Source organism: Corapipo altera, unplaced genomic scaffold, assembly GCF_003945725.1.
Source record: "Corapipo altera isolate COAL_440 unplaced genomic scaffold, ASM394572v1 53, whole genome shotgun sequence".
Taxonomy (NCBI): domain Eukaryota; kingdom Metazoa; phylum Chordata; class Aves; order Passeriformes; family Pipridae; genus Corapipo; species Corapipo altera.
The window spans coordinates 5,262,552-5,271,767 of NW_020884900.1; the positions used below are offsets into that span (position 1 = coordinate 5,262,552).

The window sequence follows — 9,216 nt, forward strand, 5'->3', positions numbered from 1 at the left end:
TCAAAGTCTCAAATACTGATATTGTAAACTAAATATTAATAAAGTTTCATTTACAAAAAAAAAATTTCTTTTAAATAAACAGAATAAAACTTTTGTTGCATGCTGGGAAATGAAAAAAAAAACAAACCCAAACAAACAAAAAACCAAACAAACAAAAAAAAAAGCAAACAAAAAAAACCCCAACACCTCAATCCCAGTTTATTTGGGCTTTTTGAGAAAGCCTTGAGTCAAAGAACCTCTTCTGACTTATACTTTCTAACTTCAGAGCCTCTCCTGATACACACTTTCTGACCAGAAACTGTGAAATAATTTTTAATGCAGGTGGAGTGATTCTGAAATTCAATGAAACAAAGTATCAGTTGAAGAAAAGCAATGAAAAGGAAAAGCAATAAATTCTCCAAAAGCCTACACTGAAAGAGATTACCCATGCAAGATGCTTAATTAACTTCTTTTATTAAGTAAATTTACTTAATAAAATAAACTGGTCACAGCTGCTGCGTGTCTTATTCCCACAGGCATGTTGAGTGCTGTGGCATGGAACGAGCCCAGCCTGATGTAGGTTGCTGCATCAGGTGCTACAACCCCGTCTGCCTGTCCCTGGAGAGCAACACAGCCAAAATCCATTAAGATTGCTACAAGCCAGTCTTACACATCTTGGGACGTGATCAGTAGCTCTAAGTACAAATATTTTTGGTGGCAATATTAGAAGTGTGCTAATAAAGGCTTCTTAGTGGTCACATCCATTGTCTATGGCTAACAAAAACAGTTTGGTTCAAATGGTTTGCTGGGTGTAGCTTTTTCTGTACATCAATTCTCCTGAGTATCAGCTCTCCAACCCCTTTAAGTAAAAGGCCTGCTGAGAACTGATTTTATCACCTTGAAAAGCAATATATTTTCAGCCACAGATTGGTCAAATTAGTAACTATTATTTCTGAGTTATGTGTAAAACTAAAAATATTACAAATCTAGCATTATTTACCAGCATTAATAAAGCTATACTCATACCTTGTATTTTGGACACAGCTGCAATTATGGGACAAACGCAGGTTGTGGAACAGATGTAGGAAAGAGGTGGTATATTCTGAAAGAATTACCTCCTTGCAAGGCAAGAATAGAATTCAATCCAGATTAAAGTCATGAACTACAGACCAGCGAGCCTCACACCTCTGTACCTGGGCAGGTCATGGAACAGGTCCTTACAGAAGAGATGTTAAGCTACATGCAAGACAAGGAGGTGATCCGAGCAGCCAGCACTGGCTTCACTGAGGACAAATCACACCTGACCAACCTGTTGGCTTTCCATCATGGAGTGACTGCAACAGTCCATGAGGGAAAACTGACCCAAGTTATCTATCCATCCTTCTGTAAGGCCTTGGACACAGTCCCATGCAACACCCTAATCTCCCAACTGGGGAGCTGTTGATTTGAAGAGTGGACTATTCAGTGGATGAAGTGGCTGGATGGATGCAGCCAGAGAGGTGCAGTCCAGGTGGATGCTGGTGACAAGTGGTGATCCTCAGGGCTCTCTCTTGGGACTAAGGCTCTTTAACATCCTTATCAATGACATAGACAGTGAGATTGAATGCACCCTCAACAAGTTGCAGATGTCACAAAGCTGGGCAGTGCAGGTGATACAACGGAAGGATGGGATGCCATCCAGTGGGACCTGGACAAGCTTGAGAAGCAGACCCATAAGAACCTCATAAAGTTCAACAAGTTCAAGTCCAAGTTCCTGCACCTGAATCAGGGCAATCCTAGACATGAGTATAGGCTGGAAAAAGAACTCACTGAGTGCAGCCCTGCAGAGAAGGATTTGGGGTTCTGGTGGACGAGAGGCTGGTCATGGGCCGCCAATGTGCGCTCACAGCCCAGCGAGCCAGCTGTATCCCAGGCTGCATCCAAAGCAGTGTGGGCAGCAGGGAGACGGAGGTGATTCTGCCCTTCTACTCCACTCTCATGAGAACCCACATGGAGGACTCCATCCAGATCTGGGGCCCTCAACACAAGAAAGACATGGATCCGTTGGAACGGGTCCAGAGGACGGCCACGAAGATGATCAGAGGCAGGAGAACTTCTCCTATGAAGACAGGCTGAGGGAACTGGGGTTGTTCAGCATGGAGAACAGAAGGCTCCAGGGAGACCTTACTGCAGCCTTCAGTACTTAAAAATGGCTTATAAAAAAGAGGGCGAGTGACTTTTTACATGGACAGATAGTGATAGGACAAGGGAGAATGGTTTTAAACTAAAAGGAGGGATTTAGATTATTAGTTAGGAAAAAACTCTTTATTCATATGGTAGTGAGACACTGAAACAAGTGCTCTGAGCAACCTGATCTAGTGGAAGGTTCCCTACCCATGGCCAGGGGGGTGGAAATAAATGATAATTTTAAGGTCCCTTCCAACTCAAACCATTCTATGATTCTATCATTCTATGATCTCAAAGAGCTTTTGGCTGGCCAGACAGAAGGACTCCTCAAGTAGTCCCCAGTGTTGGATGAAAGTCCAAGAATACTCAGTTTTAGTTATTGTTTCTTCCTGACCAGAATAGTAACAGGAAATGGGAAACACACATCTCCACTGCAAGCCTTGGATGTAAGAACAGCTCCTCATAACATTGATATTATGATTATTTTTCCACTACTTGAACAATTCTGGATAGACAATACAATGTTGTTGTAGAAATAGTAGATGACTCAAATATTTGGGTTAAACTTCTAAATCACCTAGACTTATATAAATTATCAGCATTTACTTTTGGCCCAGTTTATTTTTCTGATCTTTATTTGCATGATCACCTGAATGTATGGAGGACAAGGATAGGACAGAATTAGAACTGCTGGCTGCCACACCTGAGAAAAGTTAATTGTTTCTTCATTCTGCCTTAACTGCACCAACTATATCAATACTAATAAAAAAGATGCATTTTTAAAATATCTTAAGCATAGGTGTGCAGACTTCAAGTTCTGCTGATATCAAAATCACCACATGATCAGAGAAGACTCTTCATGTTTTTCCCTTTAGTGAAATTACCCAGATTATTTATTTTTAAACTTTAAAGTCTTATCATACTTATTAAAATATGTATTACAGCTTCTGCATGGAAAAAATAGATGCAAACTTACTCAGCCATCAGTGGAAAATATTTCCATCTAGCACCCAAATATGCAGGACAGGAATACAGTTGCAATTAAATCTCACTCACTATTCAATTAGGTAACTGAAAGAAACAGCCACAGTTTGTCTAACAGATGTACAGGTCTGGTCTTCATGAAGTTGGAAAGACTAACACTACCGTTTCTACTAGCTCAAATTTGTGAAAATTAAAAATGACACCCAAATTTCATAATTGGACAAGGCTGAGAAACAGCATACTCAGAACTGTCATAATGAATCCAACTGTCACTCTCTTAACACCTCTCTCCATTTCTGTCATTATATAGCATTATATTCCTGATACTACAAACCATTTCTGACTAATATGTGTAACAGTCTAGCGTGAAACCTTTCAACAAGATTTCACAATTCACAGTAAAAATAGATGCATTGCATTTGTTTAGAGTTAGTTGCATAAAATATTATTAATTTTTGCTATTATTCATATTTTTAATAGAGTCACTGACTATTATACTATATTTTGGATGACAAAATGTTAAAAAAGACAGAAAAAAGCTTTCCTCCAAATTCTCCATTTTAAGGCTGTTTTTCCACTTTGCCAAATTCTAACCAGGTCAGTTGTAATTTTCCATGCTAAGTACCTTTCTGATACAGAATTAGATTTATGTGTCTTCATGTACATTCACATGCAAGAAAGAAAAAGGGGAAAATACAGTTTTCCCTTATAAAAGGTAATATTATAATTTTGACACAAATATACTGTAGCAGACCCATCATTTACACTAATAATATTTTTCGTTTGGTATGGAATTTGGCTAATAACTCCACGAACATTAGCCTCCTACAAACTTAACAATTTTTCAGTTAACACAGCTCAGTTCAGGTTTGCAACTGAAGATTGTCAGCACTAGGGTGGCAAAGCAGAGAACTATGTTTCCAATGTTTTTTACCTTTGATATTCACCAGCTCATTTTCTGTGTTTTCTATAGATTTCTGGGTGGTACTAATAAAGCCTAACTATGAGAGCAGTAAATTAGCTGAGAAATTAAAGGAAAGACAACGATGACTTCTGCAGTCAAACTGGAATGGTAAATTATTACACAGAATTGAGGGTGTGGTAGGACACGGTGGGATCTTAGGCCAGTGACACATACAAAAATATGGTACTCAATGCAAAACCTGATTTCATTAGGAATTGATAAATAAAAGCATTTCATTCGACACAACTAATTTCAAAGCTACTGAGGACTTAAAACTGAAGTTATACTAAAAATATACACCCTAATAGAAGAATGTTCTTCATGTAACAAAGCTCTCAGGGTGTATAATGAAGTTTCTTTCCTATGTATTAGTTTCAGATAGGATTAACTACTATATAAATAAAAACTAGAAGAAAGTGAATTAGATAACTTATTAATTCTTTTAGATTGTTGTTAAAAGATATTTTAGGAGCACCTGCAAGGAAGTTCACTCGTAACATGCAAGTTTATTCAAGCTTAAAAAAACTGGTGAATTTGCAATAAATAAAATATGAATAATATTTTGACATAAATATTAATACAGAAAAACAAATCATATAAGATAATAAAAATCTAACTTAATTCCTACAAACAGTAGGGAAAAAAGTAGCTTTTTATTCTACTCAAATGTATCAGCCAAGGAAGAAATCAGGGAACCACAGCCTCAGGGCTTATAAAGAACATTTTTTGTATGCAAGAAGAATACCTACACAAAACATCCATTTAGGTACTGTGAAACTTTTCTCAACTAAGTGATAACTTGTTTTAATAATAGAAACTTCTTGGAAGTTTGCTGGAAGTCAAATCTGCTTAACAAAAACAAAATAAAACAAAACCCCACAAAAAACAAAACCAAAAACCAAAACCAAATCAAAGAGACTACTATGATTTTTCATCAGTTTCTCTAACTATCTAGATTCAAAAATCAGTAAATGAACCTTTTTCTACACCCATATCCTTCCTATGCCAAGGAAGAGTGGCTGTCCTTGATAAGTAGCTTGTCTGAACTGCTGTTGATGTACATAACATTTATTAAATGGATTTTTTATTTGTTAAATCAGACATCTACTTTTATTCGAGAATTACCATTACTTAACCTTTTTCCAGTTTTATCCAACATTATTTCACATCATCCAGACAAAACCAAAAGGTGTATCAGCATTTATCAGCTGCTGAATTACTGCTGAATTACCTACGTATACAGGGGCAATGAGATCTCATAGATGTAACATGACATTAGAGAGATCAAGGTTTAATATTCAACTGTAAGCCCTTTAGGTACACTGAGACTTATGTCAAGTAATGTTGTCCATGGTCATAAAAACTGAATCAGTGAGAACACAGTGCTCACTACTGAAAAGGTCTAAGGCACACTGAAATATCGAGTGCGAGAGCACGGAACGAGGTGACAAAAACAGAGGACTGAGAATACATTCTGAAGGGCCAAACAGATACAGAGTTAACAAATGTTTGCTGCATGCAAGAAAAGATCAAGTGAGCATAACAGGTGTGTACATTAAGAATGAGGTCGCAACTCTGCTCATTAAACCACAGCGTGGATAAAACAGAGACAATTTATATAATGCCCCTAAAGAGATGATTATAAAGAGGTGGTTCTGGAGGAAAATTGAGACAGTTTTACATCTCATCACGACTGAATGAAAATAAGCACATAGAAATCTGTGTATTGTAAGTAGAAACACAAAATTAATCAAAATTCATGTTCTGGAAGACTAATTTTCCAAGTGGGAAAAAAAAGAAAGAGCGAGAAAGAGAGGAGAAAAAGAATTAAGAGTGATAATCCATATATTTATCAAATTTGAAACCAACAAATTCCTTTGCTTCTTTGTTAGACTGTCTTTGGTGAAAAGCAGTCTTAGGCTGGAAAATATTATTGGGTGGAGCAACAGCAAGTTGGTTCAGAAAAACAGAAAGAATAGAATAGTTTGGATGTCAAAAAAATAGAAACAAATAAAATATATTTTAAAAATTGCTATAGGAAAGATAAGAATTGTTGGAAGACAAGCTAGTAAAAGTTTGGAAATTATATTGAAACAAATATCAGTAATCGCTCATTTGGAAAATTACCAGGAAAAGTTCAATAAATCCTTTACCTTTTTTCTGTACAAGACTGATCAAACAAAAATTGAAGCATCTGTGTACTGGAATGGATATGCCCACACTGATGTGGAAGCAAAATTTAGAAAAGAAGCATCAGTGTAATGGGACTGGATGAGCTCCAGCTCAGATTGCAAAGGAGCTAATATGTGACATTATAAACACATAAACCAGGTTTGCTCATGATGTAAACTAATCTGATCTAGAGGTCTCTAGCATGACTAGAGAAGAGAAAAGATAGTAAACTGTATTTAACAAAGGACATGTTAAGAAACTGAGAACCACATAGTCTCACTTCAATAATGTGTCATCTTCAGGGGAAAACAGATAGATTAGGAGTAAATTTATAATCTAAAAGGGTGAAATATTCCAAACCAATACTTCACCCTAAAAGCAAAAAACCTTGTGTCACCGTGACTTCAACAAATCTATTCAGTAATGTTGAAAAAAAATCACATCTTTAATGAATACATGGAACCAATTCTAAGATATCCCATACTCAAAGCAGATCTTTTTCGGTCATATGCTTCCTGTTCCAAAATTAGCAGATTTTAAGCAGATAAAACCAGAATTATTTGGCACTAAAAATTTTCTCTTAAATTGTACTTATGTTAAAAAAATTGACCCTTGAGCCTGATGTCCTGGTGACTAGGCTATACTGTCACTATGTTGCATAATGGATTGGGTACCCAACAGCAAGGCAGGAAATCTTTAAAAGGCTGAACCACTGGTAGAAAGAGAACATGAATCAACAGAAAAGAAAGACAGACAAAAAAAACCAATTTGAAGTTTACCAAGATTTTAAAACAAAGTCACAGATAATTTCTCTATCATTAAAAAGGAAGGGTATATTTAGAAATAACAGCTAGCTCTAAACCACTCCTACTGTTGTAAAAATAGAATAACTCTTTCCACTGGTTGCCCTATTTCTGGATTTTTCTTTCTTTTAAACCAAACCCAATTGTTCTGTATTGCTGTGACCTCAAAGGCCAGACTTCAGTCAAATCAGGCATCCCTGTGTGATTACTCGAGCCCTCCTCAAGTCTCATGCAATTAAAAGCATCAATACTGACACACATTAATGACAAAAAGTTAATGCAAGGGCTAATTGAGACCATCTCCCTCACAGGCCATTTCACAACATTAATAGCACGGAAAGCGGCCGTTAATATGTAATTAAATTTCCAGGATGCATGGGCTATCAAAACCAGGTAGCTGGAACCCTTCTTCACACTTTTTAACCTCTCATTACCTCTCAAGCCCAAAATAGCCACTGTGCCTGACAATACTGTGTTAATACCTTCCCCTACAAAAGCAAACTGGCATGGCACCAAGCACCAATTCTGCAGCAACAAAAGCCAGCTCAGTGGAGGAAGCTGCATTTTCTCAGCCTCACCATCAGGGAGATACCAAACAACAGATTATTAACTAGTTTTTCTGGGGTACAGGTATGTAAATGTGTTGCTAACAGCAGATATCAGTCACTCAGAATTTCAAGGCTCTGAATAATTCATTCAAAAATATACCTGTATTCCTCTCATTGAAATTAACTGATTTCATTAAGAAAAAAATTATATTTTTAATTCCTTCTGAATATTTTCCCATGCTGCATCAATTGAAAAAGATTAAAGTGGGAATTGCTAGTCTGGGGTCAAAGGAGGTGCTTCCACAATGTTTTAGGGAGAACACTAAGATTTTGAGAGACAGGTCTTTGTATCACTGTTACATAAAAAGGAAATCAGAGGTACATTTTCCCACTTTGGGCACACAGCTTGAGCTACCCCAAGTTTCTGGAACAGTTACCACCACCCAAATATCGGTCTGAGTATACCTCAGTATGAGTGCACTTGCCACAGGGCACTTCTAATGCTTTTGAATAAACAGCAGACAATCACTCGTGCCAGCCTCTGATTAAAGCCAAAGTGTACTGTTGAGAAAAAGCATCCAATTTATCTCTGAAACCACATAAAACCCCCTCATCGAACTACCCATTCCCCCAACAGCTGCAAACTACTTGGACTTTTGGGGTTATTTTAAACTTAAAATTTATTTGGCACCTATGGCAATCTAAAAAGGAAGACTTTTTAACATTCTGGAATAACAATTGGTACAGCAGACTTCCCATCTCCTCTGAGTCAGAGATGGACCCTTTGTCATTCAATTTAAAGCATAAATTTGGAGTTGGTTTCCAGGAAGAGTCTTAACCACAAAGACTTGCTGGATCTGAATCTATCATCCATCTGAGGTAAATTTTCATTCATCTGGATGAACTACTTCAACTATTTCCAAACTGGACAGATTTCTGGTGCCAAAAGAGGAGGAAAGAAGTGCTAGCCTAGCATATGAATGTACTGCTAATTTTCCAGTGTAAATAATATCTTGTTAAAAATTTTTCAGCCTTATAGTTTTGCATCTTTCTCAGTTCCAGGTAAATGTAGAGAGTTTTGGTTTTATAATCATATTAATTAGACTGCCAAATCCTTCTAAAAGTAACAAGGCCCTAAAGATTTTTTTGTCCTGATTTAAGGGAAACAGAAAAAAATAAAATTAAGGCCCAAGTCCTTAAACAACAGCTGAACCAAGGGGATTTTTTTTCGGCAATTCTTCAGACACCAAAATACTGCTTCACAAAGGAAACTGCCACTGAATTAAGCTACAGTATTAAAAACCTGTTACAAAATCTGCTTTTTGAGGGCTCAGCATCCATGTAAAATCAGGTAGAGCACGTTATATGTCAAGGCTATTGCCTTAGAAACCTGACATCATCTTGATGCTCAAGGATATTGATTCACTGATAACAGCAGTACAGAACTAAGCTCACTTGAATACTCTGTAGGAAGGACCATACATCTGTTTTCTAAAGTATCCTCTCATGTGAGAACACAGCGAGAGGTAAATGCTTTCAAAGATGGGTTGCCCACCTCATCAAATGAGCTGTGGGCAGACACAACTGCTTAAAAAGCCAC

The 9,216-nt window shown here is 37.1% G+C and overlaps 2 long non-coding RNA genes across 2 annotated transcripts; one reads left to right on the top strand and one right to left on the bottom strand.

Annotated features, from left to right (window-relative positions):
• Positions 1–264: 264 nt before the first annotated feature.
• Positions 265–1,550, bottom strand: LOC113950058. Its single transcript, XR_003528651.1, has 3 exons — positions 1,289–1,550; positions 1,006–1,097; positions 265–332 (listed from the first exon to the last, which is right to left on the bottom strand). It is a non-coding gene; the product is annotated as an uncharacterized LOC113950058 (long non-coding RNA).
• Positions 1,551–2,462: 912 nt separating this feature from the next.
• LOC113950090 lies at positions 2,463–6,363 on the top strand. Its single transcript, XR_003528668.1, has 3 exons — positions 2,463–2,591; positions 4,103–4,201; positions 6,263–6,363. It is a non-coding gene; the product is annotated as an uncharacterized LOC113950090 (long non-coding RNA).
• Positions 6,364–9,216: the final 2,853 nt, after the last annotated feature.